Source organism: Cryptomeria japonica, chromosome 1, assembly GCF_030272615.1.
Source record: "Cryptomeria japonica chromosome 1, Sugi_1.0, whole genome shotgun sequence".
Lineage (NCBI taxonomy): Eukaryota > Viridiplantae > Streptophyta > Pinopsida > Cupressales > Cupressaceae > Cryptomeria > Cryptomeria japonica.
The window spans coordinates 568,487,024-568,508,848 of NC_081405.1; positions in this window are offsets into that span (position 1 = coordinate 568,487,024).

Sequence of the window (21,825 nt, forward strand, 5' to 3'; positions counted from 1 at the left end):
TTATTGAAATATACCTTGTATGAAATACCCATAGTCACATACCTTACACACAAATCAATAATGTTGACAACTCTAAGAGTTCTCTTATCAAATACTACTCTAGTTATCTTGTTCACTTCTTCATTTTTCACTGACTTCAAAGTGGGTACCTTTCCAATAGAACACAAGCTGGTCACATCCCTTAGGACTTCCTTGGCAATTAAGTATGGTTGATCCAACAACACAATCTTAACTATTTCTTTGAACCACAAAACATAGGGAAATTGCTCCATGCATCTAACCCCATATGGCCTAGACTAACATAATTAGATTTAAACCTCTATAAACCATTGACTAGATGAGTTATCTTAAAATCATTAATCTTGCCATGATTATATTATTCCATAGAAACATGAATGTAATAGTGGATATCTTCTTTATGTATAACCTTGTTAAAAATAACAGAAAAAGAACATACATGACCATCTATTGTAGCAACAAACAAATGATTCTTGAAAATAGGGCGAGCCTCATCATGAACATTAATAATTCTGGAAGTTGCCATTGAAAGATTATAATTTGAAAGAAAATACCTTTGATCAGCCACAATATCACCCTAGCTCTCCTTCACATTCACCAGCGCCTCAAGAATAATTGCATAAAATAATCTTCAAAACACAATATATATTCACCACTTAGGGTTTCCAAAGGGTTCCTAAAAAATTTGACACACTGTACACTAGAGATTATGAAAAAAGGTTCCAAATCAGCAGATTAACTCAAAAACTACTGTAATGACTTTCTAAACTTTTTCCAAGTTAAGACCAACTTAGCATCAAATCACAAGGGGATGCAAGATATCCGCGTTAAGTTATCCCCCTCAGACAATGTTGTCTTAATTAGTTTCTAGAAGAAGGACCAACACCCACACTAGGTGTGGATCCATCTTCGGTCTTCTCTTCATCTTTATCTTCTAATTTTTGTACCCATGTCATTGATATCAATTTTCTTTTTTGGATCAACTGCCATCTCATGCCTTCTTCTATAGAGTCTCATAATATGTCCCATTTTATTACAATTGTAGCATACCAGTTCTTGTTGTGGTGTTCTTCCATTCATTTTGCCATTTTTACTTCTTCCACAGTTTCTATTTAATCTACATTTAATGTATCTTTATGCTCATATACATTTCAAACATAACGATATCCATTAAAATATTGAATTCCTTTGCCATAACCTAAATTACTACTATTCCAATTCAACCTACTTCTGCACTCACTTGCTCTATGTCCAAAGTTATTATAATAGTGACATTTTCCATTAAAGGATTTATTTTTTATCTAACTTCTGCACTCACTAGGTCTGAGTGCAAATTTATTGCATGAAAAATAGTTACTATTAAAAGATGAATATCTAAAAAGAACAAGAGAAGGTTTCCTAACAATTTTTGAGTTTCAGAAGCTCTAGTCTGCAATGTGATTCTTCTAATCTTTGTTAGAGTTCTTCAAATCATACTTCATCTTTTCTTTTTCTTTAACCTTTTTACTAGACAACTTGGAACATTCACCATATTCAAAACCATGTACACCTTTATCTTTACTTTGTTTCTAAATACTTAGCTTAGCATCAAGTACTTCACTTCCACCTTTGAGTTTTAACCCATTGTTGATTTGATCCTTTGCATCTTTCAGTTCCTTCTTTAGTATAATTACTTCTTCCTCAATTCTTGAACATTATTTAGTCTTCTCATCAAGCTTTGTTTCAATATTGTCAATAACATTCTTTCCTTTGTCAAGTAGACTTCTTAGATACGAGATCTTTTCAATTGCCTTCTTACATTTTTCTTTTCTTTTATCGAGCTCTGCCAATGTAGATCTCAACTCTCCTTCCATGTCAACAACACCATCAACATCAACCTAAGAATCCATGTCATTCAATTATTCTCCAAACATAGTGTTTAAAATACCATATGTACCTCAGTGATTAAGTTGTCTCTTTAGGAACCAATGCTCTAATACCAATTATTAAATATTACCAAATGTTGACGGGGGGGGGGGGGGGGTAACTTGAACAAACTAAAACACTTAAACCATAATCTCCATTCAACAAATGTACATGAAAGTAAATAACATAACCACAAATGTATCCACATAAGAACACCAAGCCCAAACTAGGGAAAACTAGGGTGAGATTCTAACTCACAATATATATAACAAATGTTTACAATGATTTAGGTCATAGGCTAGGAAGGTCACTGCTTTGGACTTGCAGATTAATGCACACAACCTTAGGCAAGATACAAAAGAGGTACTTGCATAACTAAAGAGCACTTCTTCAGGGCAAGATAAAAACAATTATTTAGATAATAGGAATAAGAAATTTGAACTGTAGAAGGAATAACATCTACCAACATGTAGATAACATTTGATAAATCTGAACCTTTTCTCTAATTCAACACACAACACATTTGTATCATATATCTTACTACTTTATCTCCATAATTTCTCACACCATCTATCAATACACACATCCATATATCTTAATGTAGTCGATCTATCCTTAATATATCAACTGAAACATCAATAACTTCTATTAGGCCAGCTTAAAAGATGTAATGTGTATATGCATTATCAACTCAAAATATTCCATGCAGAAGGAAAAGAAGACATGTGAAGATTCACACTAAGTTGGTACACCTTCCAATTACCATCATAAAGGTTCTACACACAACTGCATGGACCAAAACACATAAGCTAGTTCATACCAAACTGTTTTACCCAAAACTTCTTGATTTAGACCCAAAAAAAGAATATGTGGTCCACTACGAAAGAATCTTGAGACGTTAGGAACAATATCAAATGATCCAAAATAACCTCAAGCACATAACAAGATGAGAAAAGAAACACATTCCTCCATACACTCCTGAAACTATGCCAGAACAGATCCAAGACATAATGGTCACTCAGAGACAAACAACCATCTACCTAGAAAATTGAGACCACTTCACCATAATCATTATACTCTAATCAAAATATTCAGTGCATACAAATATTATGGACAAAGATACTATTCATCAAAACAATTAGGAGAGATAGTAACCCATTTTCTAGACCAAACAAATGACATTAATCTTCTAGAATTACATCATATCATCAATGCTAGCCATCCCAAAAGCTTGTAGATAGTTAACATAGAAAATTAACCCATTCTTGAAAACACCACATCAATCTGCATATAACTCTATATCATGTAACCAATATATAGACATTTGCACCATATCCATCCACCAACAACCAGATATAATCAATCATCAAGGACTTTGACTAGAATAAACTGCCAAATCTTACACTTCACCATATACTTCTACATTTCATCTCTTCTAGACCAACAACACCAACATCTCAACTAAAAACAATAGATTTGACATCAATGACAACAAAGACTCATATTTTGAATAATACTCACTCAATACAAGAAGAGGAAATAATGTCAACATAGAACAATATTAAAAATAATAACTCAACTATCAACTCTAGAAGATTAATTCGATAGTATAAACACTTTTCCAAACCCAAATATAACCTATATATGTCTTATTAAAAACTTATAAGAACCTATGGTTGTAACACCATATAATATTGGAGGTCTTGTAGCTGGGGTAAGTAGGTAGAAAACAATAATGGAGGATTATCAAAGATCATACAACTATTACAAATATGAGTTTATATTGTCATTGATGTAAAACTTGGTGACATTGTTGATAACTTGGGTCTAAACAGTTGAACAATTGTGTTTTGGTTGCAATGAAATACTGGAGGATAGTAATATAGTACCAAAGGATTGGTTATGAGTTCATGTGGATGTAAGGATATTTATTGTATTTTATTTTAGATAGTATATCTAATTGTCTTATGAATTTTATGGAACTTTAGAGGTGTAATATATGGTCCAAAGTTGAAGATGGCTAAAGGTGACTACTTCGGTGAATAGTCTATTAGAGTGGGCATATGTTTATGGTACACATTTTAGTGCTTATCATTTCTTGCCATTGTATTCTAATGTTGGTATATGAAAATTGTTGATACATCTTAGCTTTTATTTTCTCATTAGATCTATAATGGAAATCGTGATGGTTTGAGTATCGACTTGTATAACAATAGTGTGATAGTTTGTAGCATTGTGTTGCATTCTTCTACCTTCAATAGTTTTGGTGGTGAACCTTAGTGTTCTATCTATGTGGGTGTCAGATGACTCTATGTTGACCATATGCAAGAGTCTTGGTGGTTTGCATCATGTTTTGAGTAAGTTTGGTTGGAGTGCTTTAATGATTCTATCATTTGGAGCCGACCTGTGCAATTTTGGTCTGTGCGGTATCATGTAGAGTTGTAGGAGTTGATTTGGGGTGGATAGGAAGGTGTGTTGACATGGTGTGATCCTTCACAATTTCATTATTCCTTCCACATTGTCTTGGAGATTATTTTTTGGCTGACTATTTGTATCCTATACTTTACATCTAATTATCCCGATCTAATTGATATTTTTTTGGTTGTGAATGGTATATAAAGATGGAATCTATTTTTAAGGATGATTTATATTGTGAAAGTGAGATATGAAGTAGTCTATGGTATATATTGTGAGTGTGAAGGTTTAAAATTGTAGTTGAGCAGTAATGAAGTTAATTTCATATGTGTAATAATAGTGAACTGTAATGAACATTTTAGAGGATGTGTTTCTCCATAGTTCAACAATATTGATTCATTATAATCAGATCTATTATATCTTACCTCAAAGAAGTGATCTTCAATGTGTGCAAGTCCATTGTATCTTTCCCTAAGTTTGTGGGCCTTGAAAGTCAAAATCAAGAGAAATAATCTTCCTTGGCCTTGAGCATAAAACTTTGTAACCTGTTTTCATATAGTGGGATAGTTCTTATCGTGGTTTTTCCCTCATTAGGGTTTCCATGTAAAATCTTGGTGTTCATGTGCTATTTGTCTTTTTTTGTAAGTTCTTTATTTATACACATATTGTAATTAGAAAGAATGATAACTAAATGGTTTAATTGGTTAAGTATTAATATATGTTAATCCACCCCCCTCTCAACATATATAAGTGTTTATTAATTGGTATTAGAGCAAGGATCCTGAATAAACAATCCAACAACTGAGGTATATTAGAGATTTGAACATAATATTTTATTCTAAATATTTAGATGCTATGGAACAACATGAATGGGATATTGACACAGTTATAGATCTTGAAGTAGAATTAAGAGTTGGTTTTTATGATCTAGAGATCTATCAAAAAAGGTCCAATAAAGGATAAGAACAAGTTGTCTATCTGAAAAGAAAAATTGATGAAGCTAAAAGGACCATTGATGATCTTGAAATGAAGCTACATAACTAATCTAGAGAATGTACCAAGCTTGAAGAAGAAGTGGTTATGTCAATGAAAGAGTTGAAAGAGGTAAAAAAAAAATTCATAAGAACCTAAAGCTCGAAGGTGGCAACGATGTGCTTAATGAGATGCTAAGTTCTTAAAAACTATCTAAAGATAAAGGTGGACTTGGTTTTGACAAAGGAGAATGTTTTAAAACACCTAACAAAGATGACAAAGGAAAGGAAAAGGTTAAGGATGAACCTAAGAAGACAAATGAAGATCAAAAGGGTTTCACTTAGGTCCAGAACAAGAAAAACTTTAGGAAGCCTCCTCTTGCTCAAACTAGGTACTTTCCATCTTTCAATGGTAAATGTTTTAGATGCAATAAATTAGGACATAGAGCTAGTGAATGTATAAGTTAGATCAGATCTTAACATTTTAATGGAAAATGTTACTCTTGCAATAAGTTTGGACATAAGGCAAATGAATATAGAAGTAGAATGATGTATGGATATGTGAATACAAAATATGGTGGAAATGTTTAGTCTTTCAATGGAAATGTTTAGGCTATTGGGTGTATGTCTAATTTTATAAGGAATGGAAGTGGTCCACAACAAGGTCCTACTTGTTATAGTTGCAAAAAAATAGGACACATTTCTAGGTTTTGTAGAGGAAAGTGTTGAACACACAAATACAATAAGAAGGGGCGGGGGGTTGAATTAGTGTATGCTTTAGCACTTCTAAATTTTTTTTTCAGGTCTCACAAGAAATTAACCATATAATACAGAAGAATGAGAAGATCAATAACACATCACACAACACCAAGATATATGTGGAATGTTGGTATTTTGGTATGGTTTTGTCATTGATGTCAACACCTACTGAAAACAAGCACTTTGGAGTTTCAACAACATTCACCGGCAAGCAAGTAACTATTGCACAGTTACTGGTATATGGTTCACTGGCAGGATATAATGTTCACCGGTACCAGGAATGATATGGAAGACACTTGGTAATGTCGAAGACATCATGTGGACACTTTGTTTTGAAGAATTGATCATTGCTATATTCATATTTGCATATTTGCTTTTACTGGCAAATAGGTCCAGGGTTATCTAGGGTTACACCAGCAGGTTTATCTTTTCCAGATCAGCATGGCACGCTATGGAGATGATTTATTATTGATGTAAATGCATTAAGCCGACATGTTTAATCAGTTATTGCATCGGATATTATATTTTATGTAAAATGTTTATTGTAATATCTTGTAGAGCCGACCTACTAAAATTGGTCTTAGGTTATGGTATAAATGTAAGATCTTATTTGTAAGATCAAGTGTGGAATGTGGAAAAGAATTGAGTGAAGGTATATCCGAGATTAAGCAGAGGTATACACGAAGACATCATTTGAAGGTAAAGCCAGGTTTTTGTAGAAGCATATCAACATTACACCGATACTGAATCCAACATATGAAGATGTTATTTTGTGTAGTACATTCTTATTGGATTTAACCATCCAATTGTAGTCAGTGTGACTCCCATTTTGTGATTGAGCAGTGAGCTCTAGGCTGTTGGCCTTTCTGCATGTGCAGGCCCCATTTATGTACACTTACTATCTGCAGTAGTATCATCTGATTGTGGGTAAGGTTTCCCACCGTGGTATTTCCCCTTACAGGGTTTCCACATACAAATATTGGTGTTATGTGTTGTGGATGACTTTATGTTTATGTTTCATGCATTAATCTTTACCAGTATAGCAATTTACTGTTAACACTATCTACTAGCATATTTAACTAGTTTACCAGTATTAAGCATCAAGTTGGTTAATTGGTTTTTGGTTTGAATTTATTAGACAACTGATTCACCCCCCCTCTCAGTTGTCTCCGAGACCTAACAATTGGTATTAGAGCCTAGTCCTCTTTTGTAGAAGTTTAACAACTTGAGGCGATCCAATGTCTACTAATTACTTCAGGAAGGGCAATCCAAAACTTGATGGAACCAACTATGGGATATGGAAGTTCAGGATGGAGACACATCTAAATTGCATCAATAAAGACATCTGAGAAGTTAAAAAGAATGGTTATACTACTGCTGTAGCTTGTCAGACTGCTCCAACTACCTTAGCTAAAGATGAAGAGAATGATTGCAAAGCAAGAGAAGCACTTTTAAGCACACTATCAGATCAACAACTCATGGGATTATCAGATAGGTCTACTGCTAAAGCTATTTGGGATCATTTGGAAACACTAAATGAAGGAGATTCCATAGCCAAGAATGCAAAACTTGAAAGCTTCCGAGTCAAGTATGAACATCTGAAAATGGAAGAAGATGAAAGGATTTCTGCTTTTATGGAAAGAGTAAATGAAATTGTTTTGGGTATTAAATTTTGTGGAGGATCCCTGAGTGAGGATGAAATTGTTTCAAAAATCTTAAGAAGATTGCCACCGGCATATAAAATGAAGGTTATTGCTATAAATGAGTTGAGAACAATGCCTAATACATCAGTAACTAGGGATACATTGATTGGAAAACTTTCAGCCTTTGAAATTGAGGAATTTGGTCCTATTGCTACTATAAAAACTGATTTGGCCTTTAAAGCATCAACATCATCTACTCCATCATTTGACAAATCAGACTGGAAAGCCTTTTATGCAAGAGAACTTGAAGAAACCAGTAAGGAGAATGAAGAGCTTGAAGAACTTGAAGCACTATTTGCAAGAAAAATGCCTAAAGGTCCAGTTGGAAGTAAGTATGAAGGTAAAGCACCCTTTAAATGTTTTAACAGCAATAAGATTGGTCATATGGCTTCGAGATGACCTGATAGACATGCTAGACTAAGAGAAGAAGGTAGAAGAACATAAAAGCCTAATCCTGAATATTAGAGATATAGATTTAAGAAGAACAAAGACAAATCCTGTTACATTGTTGATGCAGGTGTGACTAATGATTTTGATGAGGATCCAGCAGACAATGGATGGGTTTTTGTTGCTATAATAGAGGATCAACCGACACCTACTGCTCAATCAGTAGAACAAGGCCTAGCATCCAAAGTTGAAGCAAAGGATGGATGGATCATTGACTCAAGATGCTTACATCACATGACTAGAGACAAAGGTAAATTATTGAACTTTCAAGAATACAATGGAGGTTTAGTAAGATTTGGAGATGACAAAGCCTGTTCAATCAAAGGGAAGGGTTCAATATCTCTTGATGGTAAGCATAACACTGACAGTGTCTACTATGTTGAAGGATTAAAGCATAATCTTTTAAGTGTTGGTCAATTAGTTGAGAAAGGATTTCAGTTACAATTTAAAAATGGAAAATGCAAAATCATGAATAGAACTGGTTTGGAAATTGCAACCGGTAATCAGACTAGAGGTAATATCTTTCATTTGAATAATAGTGAAAAGGCATGCTTAATTGCACATATAGATGAAAGCTGGTTATGGCATAAGAGACTATGTCATGTAAACTTTGACTGCATGGTTGTAAAGCGGAAAATCGCGATCGAACCCTAGTTGTTCTCCCCTCTTCCAACTCCGAGGAGAGAGAAGGGAGGTTCGCTAGGATTCGATGGTTTTCACTTAGGGGAGAGACTTTACATTCAAAAGAGGGGTTGAAACCCACAAGATCCAATCCCATGCAATGCAAGATTGGATGCTAAATGTGTTTCAAGGGTTAAGACAGCAAGGCTACCCTCTTTTGTAAAGAATGTTAATAGGAGAATTAAGCTAAGCATGCATAGAAAGTGATAAAGATTCGCTTATAAACTAAGATAGGAATACAGTATGAAGCTGCGGACCTGGAATTAGCAGTAAAATGTTGATACGGCACTGTCCTGCAAATTTGAGCAAAAGTTGTCGGGACGATGGCACCCGGCGCCACGGTCCTCCGAAAAATCTGCGAAACGAAGGGGGATCTGTTCGTCTCTGCACAAGGATTCCAGATCTTCAATTTTAGTCGCGTACCTGCAACCTACACACGGAAAAGCGAAGACGATTGGGGGGTTAGGGATTAGGGGTTTGCCTTTAGGTCAAACCCTAGTTTTGGAATTAACCAAGAAATGAGCAAGTGCTGTAAATGTAAATGACTGTAAAATAAGTACTAATGCCTTGTTCTAAGGATGTTTGTATCCTTATGTGCGAAGGTTTAGATGTTGTATGTTGTATGTTGTATGTAACATGTAGTATATGATCTCCTCTTCAATGGTTGAATCCTTGTCTTGAATGCAACACTTAGCCTTGAATGGAGACTTGAAATGATCAATTGCTTGAAGGAATGCTTGAATGCTTGAATGCTTGAGTATAATTTCCACGCCTTTTTCATCATCATCATCATCCTGTCGAATGAAAGAGGAAAATGTAGTTTATATACTTGTCATTTAGGGCTGATAGACTGATTTTCCCGACCTTAGGCCGATCAGGAAAGTTAATTTCCAAATTGCAAACAAAAAGACCCGAGACCCCTTAGGAGACTGGGCCCAAAATAGGACCCAGGGACCAGGGCGCTGGGTGCTCTGGTCCCACCTCCCGGGACAGCAGGGTGCAAGGAGGTTCAGGCCAAGGTGCTTGAAAAATGCAGTTTTCAGTGTCGTGAGCAAGTTTCAGGGTCTCCATTCAGGTTGCGTGTTGCGTCGCCATCGTGAAGACCGAAATGCAGTCGAAATTGCAAGTGTCACAATTTTAGGACGCTACATTTAGCCCCCACTTTAGCGGGAGTATGTATGCTCATACTTCCAGTAAAGTACAAGGAAACAACATTGAAAGACTTTCACCGCGTCAAGGAGGCAAGATACACCAAGCCCCCAGTGGACTAAGGATCTTACGACTTCGATTGATAAAGTAAAAGGAAAGATCACGAGGGAGAACCATGACTGTCAGTAGTAAGGCTCCCTCACTATGAGTCATGCAAGAAAGATATCAAAAATTTTCAATGCAAGGCTAAATTTGCCAAGAAATTTTCAAGTATCTTGAAAAGATATGAATGGGATGTATGCCCCCCTACGTTAAAGCGATCGCACATGCCTCACCGAGGGTGATTGCTTTAAGGTAGTGATACACATAAGAAATGAGAAAGGAAAGGAGCACGTTATCGCAAGGATTTAGCCCCCAAGTGTGAGATAAATCCAAGGATAATAGACACAAAACACAAAGCACGAGGTGACTTCGCTTTCCTCAGGGTCAGTATGCTGTATGATAATTCATGTATATATATCATATGTATGTATGCATAATTGTTCTTCATTCCCCAATCAAGGAAGGTCACCTAGAAGAAGGGAACACATGTGTCTTTTGAGTCAACATGAGAGAGATCGAGAGATATCAATGCTTTGCATCATCCTCAAGTAGACAACACCAAGGACAACAAATAGAAGAATGAGAATAACACATAGAAGAAGTAACAAAAGAGAGGAGGAGAGAATCTGCTATGCTAATGTAACTAGTCTAGCATGTCATCTACCTCCCAATCTTGCTGATCAATGTTTCGGGAAGGCAGGGAACACGCTAGAGGAGGAACATCCAACATAGCAGATGGAGCTATCACAAGATCCAAACAAGGGCTATGTTCATGTTCCGAGCCACATTGTTCTTGTCTAGGAGCTAGGATAAGTGCTTTAGAAAATTCATTAGATAAATGGTTATCGACATCAACAAGTTCATATTCACTATCAGAAGCAAGAGGAGTAACATTTTCATCATGCATAACATTTTCATCTATATCATCATCAAGATTTACAAAAATAGGATCTTTAACTCGCACTGGATCAAGACCATCATGCATCTTATGTTTAGGAGATTTAGGCTCAATGTCCGGCTGAGGAGAAAATGGAATCATGCTTGTTGAAGATGTTTTTGGAGATTGCAAAGTTTGAGAAGCAGCTGTTTGAGCTCTAAGACGACGCTTTCGTCGGCGTTCACGTGTAGAACGATTTCGTCTAGTCTTAGTAGGAAGTGGAGAAGACTGAGGAGGAGGAATATTCTCATCCTTAGCACTTGGGTGTTTAGGTTGTGGTCTCTTAGGCTGGATAATAGGAGAAGAAGAAGGTCTCTTCTCTCTATAAAAAGAAGGAGGAGGAACTGCTCCATATAAAGGAGGAATTTTTGGTTTAGGGAGAAGACCAAGTCCATCATGACGAGGAGGTATAGGTTTACTCTTAGGAAGTTTATTAGGTATAGACATAGTCACATCCATAGGGATGGGTTGAGAATCTTCTTGAGGAAAGACATTAGTTTTATCTTTCAAAGGAAGAACTTCCTTCTCAAGAATGATAGGAATGTCAAGCTTAGGTGTTCTAGGTTCACTTAGAGATAGGATCATATCTGTTTTCCACTTTTGATAAGATTTGAAAAGATGATCACTTCGCGGAGGAAGAGATTGGAATGGTTTAGGCCAAAAGTAATCAAGAGGAACGCTAGAAGTTCTTTCAGCGGGTTTAAAGAGACTATGATTGACAGTAACAACTTCACCATTATGGGGAAATTTCAAACACTTATGAATAGGAGAAGAAATAGCTTTCATGGAAGATAGCCAAGGATAGCCAAGCTTCACACGAAATTGTTTGGAAGATGGAATAATAGCAAAGTTCACATCAAGAGATTTGTTATGGACCTCAATAGGCAATGTAATAGAACCAATTGCAGGAGAAGAAAATGCATCAAATAGTTTCACAATCACATCTGTTTTGTCATAGATCACTTGATTCAATTGCAAAGTAAAAAGAAATTCTTCAGTAATAACATTAACCATGCACGAAGGATCAATAAGCACTCCACGGCAAGGTGTATTCTTAACTTTTGCAACTATGTATAAAGGACCATCAGGTGTCCTAATGGTTTCACTGGAATCAAATGTGATGGAAGTTTCTTTAAGGATTTCTTGCTGCTCTACAAAGTTAATCACATTCAGAGTCATAGACACAAGACCATCAGATGAGAGAGAGGAATCATTAGCCTCAATTGCATTAGAGGTATGAGAAGGCAATGGATCAGTGAAAATCTGAAGATTTTGGTTAGGAGGAGCTACAGATGTGTTGCCTTTATCATTCACACCAGAAACAGAGATAGTATTATTATCAATCAAATCTTGAATTTTACCCTTTAAAGAAAAACATTTTTCAGTATCATGCCCAGGCTGACGGTGAAATTGACAAAAAGATTTGTTATCAAAATAAGGTGAAGTAATCTTTGCAGGATCAATTTGTCTTATAGGAGGAAGAATAAGCACATTTTGTTCCAATAACTTATTCATAATACTATGCAATGATTCATTCAAAGGAGTATACTTTCTTTCTTTCTTGAAAAATTTAGAAATAGGAGGCACACCTGATGCTGCATTCACATTGTTGTTGATGATGTTTTCATTGAATTTGATGGAATCTCTGTTCGGTTTAAACTTCCCAAATGGTTGTTGACTGCTATCACCCTTATCACTCGGAGCCATAGGATGTGATTGTTCCATTTGACTCACAGTCAGTTGATAATTGTGAAGAGTGGCACACAACTATTGGAAAGAAGTAAACTCAGAAAACAGAAGTTTGTCTCGAATATCTTTTTGTAAATTAGAAATAAAGATTCTTTGAATATCATTGTCAGGCACTGGAAAAGAAATTTGAGCATACAAATGCTTATATCTACCAATGAAATCAGTCACTTTTTCTTTAACACCTTGTTTACAATGTATTAAATCAATCAAAGTAACTTTAGGACTTATATTGTTTTGAAATTGTTGAATGAAAGCATTTGCAAGTTGTTCGAAAGAAGTAATAGAATAAGAAGGCAACGAGCAATACCATTGTAGGGCTTTGTCTCTTAATGTTCTAGTAAACAGTTTTGCAAGCAACCTTTGGTCATAAGCAAAATCGGTACATATTGTTTGAAAAGTCTTAACATGTGTTAGAGGATCTCCTTTACCATTATAAAGTTCCAAATGCGGGATTTCAACATGTTTAGGAGGGATAGCTCGAACAATGTCAAGAGAAAGTGGGCTCGCAACATCAAATGTGGGCACACTAAACTTAGATTGATTCATAGAGGCAATTTGTTGCTGTAAAGAAGAGACAGTTTGTGCAAGATTGTTAATGGTCGCTTCAGTCGAAGAATTCATATTGGATGTGTTAGATTGAGATGGAGGTGTTATGTTATTGAAAGAAGGTAAAGAGTAAGGTGGTGGGACTCTATGATAATTAGTCATAGGAGATGATTGGACAGGAGGAATACTACAAGGAGGGATGGAATGGTTAAATGAATTGCCCCCTTGCGTCATGTTCATTTGTGGAGATATAATAGGGACACTCATTGAAGGACTGAATGAAGAAGTCGGATTGAATGAAGGAAGAGGGTTAATTGAAGAAGAAGGGTTGCCCCCATGACTAGTAATCACGGGAGGAATGTCTTGTATAGAAGTAGCCATGATGTTTGATGTAAAGGTAGGTATACTAGCAATAGGAGTTGTCAAAGGAATAGAATGATTGACTTGAGTAGGAGGTTGTGTATAACCTAAATTTTCAGCACAACTCTTCATAGGCATCACATTCGAACCCACAATGTGTGCAATACCACGCAAAATATCAATTCCATTCTTATCACTTTGAAGCATACGTTTTAGACCCTCAATTAAAGGAAGAGCTTGACTATCAGGGTATTCTTGAGACATCCATTGTCGAAAATCGTCAAATTGGTTATCCAATTTCAAAAGTTGTTCTTCAGAAACCTCATGGAGAGCTTCTTCATCATTAGGAGGATTAGAGGAATTACCCATGTCCTCGTTAAAAAGGCTATTCAAATTAGGTTCCATCTCCTCAGTAGTTAAACCTTGGAAAGACTTAATTCTAAGGCTTCGTCTAACAGGAATAGTGTAAGTAGGGCTTATTGTTGTAAAACTCATGCACTAGAAAGAGAGAGAAGATTTTGAATTTAGAGGTAGCAATTTTCAGTAAAATCAGCCAATCTTCTGGATTTAAGCTGTTAAATGCAATCACAACAGTCTCTCGAAATTTCAGAAAAAATGCCCGGGACCGTGGCGCCCGGAGTGCAACACGGTCCTTGCAACTTTTTTCGAAATTTGCAGGGATGAAAGGTATGATGATTTTAGAGCTAATCTGAAAAAATTGAGTGATTTTATGATCTGTAGATAGGCCAAATTAAAGTTGTAATCTCGAAATTGAACCCTATCAAGATTGTCGAAAAATGCAAAAATTTGAATTTTGAAAAAGAGAGGGAAACTGAAATTTTGAATTTTATGATTTTAAAGGGAATGTTAAGAGCAATGCAAATTTTGGAATTTAAAAATTGACTCAATTTCACGCAAAATTCAATTTTGAAAGCGGAAATCAAAGTTGTTGTAATTAAGCACTTAATTTCAAAAGTCACAAAATGCAAGAATTTGAATAAAGCACTGAAATTTTTAATGAATGATAACACACTTTTCAGATTTAGGACAGTAAGAACACAATTTTGACACAAAATTTCAATTTCAATGATTTTTAAATGTTTAGAAGCCTTAATCCAAGCAATCACAAGACCAACTTTGACTGTTATTTTGAAGGTGTTAAAATTGATAAAATCAGCCAAAATTCTGGATTTTAGCAGGAAAATACAGTAAGATCTCGCTCCCGAAATTTCGGGAAAAATGTCGGGGACGATGGCGCTCGGTGCCACGGTCCTCGCAACTTTTTTCCAAATTTTCAGGGATGAAAGATATTGTGATTTTATTGCGGAATCCAAAGTTACAGCTGATTTGGAGATGTTTTGATTAGTGAAATTGTCGGACAAAGGTTGAATCAAGAGGGTTTCAAAAATTAGGGTTTTGACATTTAACCACTTAATTTTCAGAATCAAAGCACAAATATGAATTGAAAATTTGTAATAGAAGGGCAGATCTGAAACAGGCATTAACATTTAGACATTTCGCAGGTTCAATTACTAAAAAGAAAATTTAGGGTTTTTATGCAATCACCTCTAAAATTTTGCAAAAGATGAAACATGGAAATGTAATCAATTTTTTCAGATCTAAGCATGAAAAATTAGAAAGGATGTTCACGTCGGGTTCACCAAAATGTAAAGCGGAAAATCGCGATCGAACCCTAGTTGTTCTCCCCTCTTCCAACTCCGAGGAGAGAGAAGGGAGGTTCGCTAGGATTCGATGGTTTTCACTTAGGGGAGAGACTTTACATTCAAAAGAGGGGTTGAAACCCACAAGATCCAATCCCACACAATGCAAGATTGGATGCTAAATGTGTTTCAAGGGTTAAGACAGCAAGGCTACCCTCTTTTGTAAAGAATGTTAATAGGAGAATTAAGCTAAGCATGCATAGAAAGTGATAAAGATTCGCTTATAAACTGAGATAGGAATACAGTATGAAGCTGCGGACCTGGAATTAGCAGTAAAATGTCGATACGGTGTTGTCCTGCAAATTTGAGCAAAAGTTGTCGGGACGATGGCACCCGGCGCCACGGTCCTCCGAAAAATCCGCGAAATGAAGGGGGATCTGTTCGTCTCTGCACAAGGATTCCAGATCTTCAATTTCAGCCGCGTACCTACAACCTACACACAGAAAAGCGAAGACAATTGGGGGGTTAGGGATTAGGGGTTTGCCTTTAGGTCAAACCCCGGTTTTGGAATTAACCAAAAAATGAGCAAGTGCTGTAAATGTAAATGACTGTAAAATAAGTACTAATACCTTGTTCTAAGGATGTTTTTATCCTTATGTGTGAAGGTTTAGATGTTGTATGTTGTATGTTGTATGTAACATGTAGTATATGATCTCCTCTTCAATGGTTGAATCCTTGTCTTGAATGCAACACTTAGCCTTGAATGGAGACTTGAAATGATCAATTGCTTGAAGGAATGCTTGAATGCTTGAATGCTTGAGTATAATTTCCACGCCTTTTTCATCATCATCATCATCCTGTCGAATGAAAGAGGAAAATGTAGTTTATATACTTGTCATTTAGGGCTGATAGACTGATTTTCCCGACCTTAGGCTGACCAGGAAAGTTAATTTCCAAATTGCAAACAAAAAGACCCGAGACCCCTTAGGAGACCGGGCCCAAAATAGGACCCAGGGACCAGGGCGCTGGGCGCCATGGTCCTGGGGACCAGGGCGCTGGGCGCTCTGGTCCCACCTCCCGGGACAGCAGGGTGCAAGGAGGTTCAGGCCAAGGTGCTTGAAAAATGCAGTTTTCAGTGTCGTGAGCAAGTTTCAGGGTCTCCATTCAGGTTGCGTGTTGCGTCGCCATCGTGAAGACTGAAATGCAGTCGAAATTGCAAGTGTGGCAATTTTAGGACGCTACAATGGTAAAAATCAGTACTTGTAAGGCAGTTAGAGATCTACCTAAAATTGTGAAACCTCAAAATACAATTTGTAAGGAATGTCAATTTGGAAAACAAGTTAGAGCTAGTTTCAAAAGTATTCCTAAAAAATGCAATAATGCTCTTGATTTAATTCACATTGATTTATGTGGTCCAGATAGAACTAAAAGCTTACAAGGTGATAGATATTTCATGCTAATTATTGATGATTATTCTAGAATTTGTTGGGTTACTTTTCTTAGAGAAAAATCAGAAGCACTTGGGAAGTTCAAACTGTTCAAAGAAATGGTTGAGAATGAAACCGGTAAGAAAATCAAATGTTTAAGATCAAATCAAGGAGGAGAATTCACATCTAAGGACTTTAATACATTCTATGAAGTGAATGGAATCAAAAGACAGTTATTAGCACCTCAGACACCACAGCAGAATGGAGTTGTTGAAAGGAAAAATAGAGCTATCTTGGATGCAGTAAGAAGTATGTTATCAGAAGAAAATGTACCACATGTGTATTGGAGAGAGGCGGTTAGCACTGCTGTCTCTACATTCAACAAAGTTCACATCAAAGGTAAAACTGGTAAGACCCCTCATGAACTATGGTTTGGTAATACTCCTACTCTTAAGTATTTCAGAATTTTTGGAAGTAAATGTTATATCAGAAGAGATGAGTATATTGTCAAATTTGATCCTAGAAGCGATGAAGGAATATTTCTTGGTTGTTCATCTAAGAGCAAGGCATATAGATGTTTTAATAAGAGATTGTAGAAAATTTCTGAGAGTACAAATGCAAAGATTGATGAACAATTCAGAGGAACTTCAAGGTATATAGACTCTGAACCGGCAACAGAAATTGTGATAAATGAACCTACACTGAATCCACCGGTACATAATGAAGATCCAGTTACCCCGGTATCATCATAGGATTCCACAGTAATTGAAGAACAACAACAAACTAAGACACCCCGGTATGTAAGATTGAATCATTCTGAAGATCAGATAATTGGAAAAAAATTTAAAGGAGTTATGACAAGAGGAAGATTGGCAAATGAAGAGGTATGTCTTATTTCTCAAATTGAACCATCATCTATCAATGAGGCATGTGAAGATAAATTTTGGATTAAAGCTCTGGAAGAAGAATTAGGACAAATTGAGAAAAATAATACTTGGACATTAGTTCCCCGGCCTAAAGATAAAAATGTAATTGGAACCAAATGGGTATTTAGAAACAAACTTAATGAAGATGGTAAGGTTGTTAGAAATAAAGCAAGACTAGTGTGTAAGGGATATTCTTAGAAAGAAGGAGTTGATTACAATGAAACCTTTGCACTGGTAACCAGAATTGAGGCAGTTAGATTATTCTTGGCTTTTTCAGCTCACAAGGACTACGAAGTTTATCAAATGGATACTAAATGTGCATTTTTGAATGGAGATATTGAAGAGGAAGTATATATTGAACAACCTGATGGATTTTCCTTGACAGATGACAATGATATGGTTTGCAAGTTAAGAAAAGCTTTGTATGGATTAAAACAAGCACCAAAAGCTTGGTATGCAAGGTTGGATAAGTATCTTTTAAAGATTGGTTTTACTAAAGGAAATGCAAATAGCAATTTATATTACAAAATAACTAATGATGACATTTTGATTATTGAAGTATTTGTTGATGATATAATCTTTGGAGGAGAAGATGGATTATGTAAGGAATTTTCTATTAAAATGCAGCAAGAATTTGAAATGTCTATGATTGGAGAAATAAAATTCTTTTTAGGATTGTAGATTTCACAGACTGATAAAGGTATATTTTTGAGTCAATCCAAGTACTTGAAAGAATTACTAAAGAAATTTGGGATGGAGAACTCTAAACCGGTAAGCACACCTATGACTACAAATGACAAATTATCTCAAAGCGATGAATCTACACCTATTAATCCAACTAGATACAAATCTATGATAGGAGGTTTACTGTATTTGACACAAACCAGGCCTGATATTATGAATGCAGTATGTATTGTTTCTAGATTTCAAATTAATCCTAGGAAAAATCATGAATCAGTAGTAAAAAGGATTTTCCAGTACTTACAAGGCACAACAAATCTTGGATTATGGTATCCTAGAGATGAAAATTTTGACCTATGTGCATACATAGATGCAAATTGGGCAGGAGATGTGGATGATAGAAAAAGCACCACTAGAGGAGCATTCTTTCTTGGAAAGAGATTAGTTTCTTGGTTGAGTAAGAAACAGAGTTGTACATCTCTATCAATAGCAAAATCAGAATATGTTGCAGCAACAACTAACTATACATAGGTACTATGGCTTAAACAAATGTTGAAAGACATAAAGGTAAAATGCAAGGAACCCATTACTATTTATTGTGATAACACTACAACAATTGATATATCTAAGAATCCGGTATTACATTCTAAAACAAAACATGTTTCTATCAAACTGATTCACCCCCCCCCCCCCCCCCTCTTAGTTGTCTCTGAGACCTAACATGGAAAACCCAAGATACGAAAAACCATAGTGACAAAATGTTGTTTGGAGATACTATCCAAATCCATCCTCACAAATGTATCAACTAATTCCAATTAATATGAAGGCACCAACCTTCAAGAGACACCAATATTGTAAATTTTATGGACACCAATCCAAAGGAGCACCAACCCATATAGTTTACTTCAGAATTTGAGACACCAAACTTTATTTAAAGGAATCAACCTTTAGGAGACACCTATACCCTGCACTAACATACAAGACTACAATCTTGATGTAATACAAAGAATAAATATGAACCTCTGTAGTTCTTCTCTTCTTCTTTAGAAGTTTGGTTTACACTATTTTAGGTCTCCAAATCACTCTCTTCTTGGTCTAGCATTGACTTCTCTCACACACACTTATACCAGTTTTACATCATATTTGTATTCTCTGCTTTCACCTCCATAAGGTCAGCCAAAACATATTTTTATCATAGATCAGATAGAAAATAGTTTGCGTTATTATCATACAACATGATCTATACAACTTACTATGCTGGATTAGGATCATTCATTCAGTCGATTTTCATTTTGTTCTTATCATCACAACATAGAGAATCTATCCCATTTTGTAATTGTCCAATTGCATTCAATAGATAGCTATCTAAGTTGACTTCTGCAAGTTCCCAGAACACTATGTTATTGTGCCAAAACAAGTTCTTCTCGATATTTAAATCTAGACCATTGATTCTCATAATTTGCCCAAAAATATTTGGTCATTGTTGCCACCATGGGGGTTCCACACATCACATCACATTACTATCAACACAATCTCCCTAGGTCTTTATCTATGTCACACTGTCAAGGACATGTGGTGATGGATCACAACACCATGACATGACATCAAGATACATCATCAAAAGATATGAGCCAACACTCTCTTCACTTCTTTGGAAACATGGTAGCTAATTGCTTCATTATAGGCCTTTCTTGGTCACATCACTTCTCCATGTGACAATGCACTCTCTTCTATCCTTCTAGATTTATGGACCCCAACACAACACATGGCAATCTCTCGACACATCATAGGCTAAGACTCCACTATTATCTCCAAACCATGAGGATGAGGCTAAACTATTGATGTGATGTTTTACTATTGATCGCAACATTGCAACCTCCTTTGGTGGTCAGCCTAAACTGTTGCGATCATGTGCTTGGCAATTCATTGCAACATTGCAACCTTAGTTGATGGTATGTCTTGAGTGCTACGATCTTGCACCTAGCACTTCATGTTAACTCCAATGATTCCATCACAACATCACAACCTTCACCCGACCACTGTTCTCTTGCACCTAACACCTCATGTCACCATGAAACACACTCCAAGTTAGACAAAAAAAGACATGTGAGCCATTTCTCACTTACCAATCTCACGTCAAGCTATATAAATAACAGACAACCTTGCAACATCAACAATGTGGTATAAATAGTCAAGACCATTATCTGCATAGTTTGTTCCCTTCTACGCATGAACTGTTTGTTCTTCTTGAAAGTTCACATCAACTCTGCATCTCAAATACATATCCTTTTGACATCAATGACAAGATTATTAAACTAAAATCAATAGAAAGCTTGAGGAGACCTCTGCTCTTAAAAAAGGTTCACATTAATGACATAAAGAGAAGATGTAGAAGACATGGGTGAAGAAATTTGATTAGAATGTAGATGGATCTATACCTATTGGTGGTGTAGATACTTCCTCTGAAAACTAAATAATATGAATTATCTAGGGGAGATATTTTTTTGAAGATCTTAAGGAACTCCTTATTTTGTGGATGTCGAATTAGTTTCAACATGGAAAATGTTAGGAAATTTTTTCTAGAACATTTTGAATGTTTGTGGTGTTTTGCAAAGGTATCTATGATCACTAACTAACATAGTATCAACTTTTTGTATGTAATGGTCAAATGCACTTAAGGCAAAAAAACCTAAGTTGGTAGAGTTAATGGATAAATTGTGATTTTAAAATCATTTTGATCACTTGTCATCTTGCAAATTTGAGTGTTATTCTTTGAGAAAGAGTTTTTTTGGTGGTAACCCTTGCGATAGAGTGTTTTGAGGTATTCTATGAGCTTGTGTTTTTAGTTGAGTCTATCTGATCAAGATGGATACTGTGATGGTGAAAAATGGGATCAAGTAGTTTAGGACCTAACCCCACTTTCCTCCACACATTAGAATATGAAAGAGCCTAAGGAAGTGATTCACTTTGACTAACTCTTGTGAAAGAGAGTCAAGGAATACTCTTAGGGTTTCTATTCCTTTGTTGTTATAAAAGAGAAGTGAGGTAAATGTGCAATAATGATTAACTAAGCTAGGGAGATGAATGAAAGTGATGATATAAACTAAAATAATAGCTAAATACATAATTGAAATTGGGAGATGATTGAAAGTGATGATATAAACTAAAATAATAGCTAAATACAAAACTAAAACTAAGGTACAAACTAAAGAAATAGAAATGAAACTCAGATGTGCACCTAATATAAAAAAATGAGATGGAATGAGCCAAACCAGGGCACTGGGTGCCTTGGTCCCTATTGTAGAGCAAGCCTATACTTTTGGAGTCTGCAAATTGAGGTCCTCATTTGTCAAACTACCAAAAGCTACTTAGAAATGTAGAGGACCAA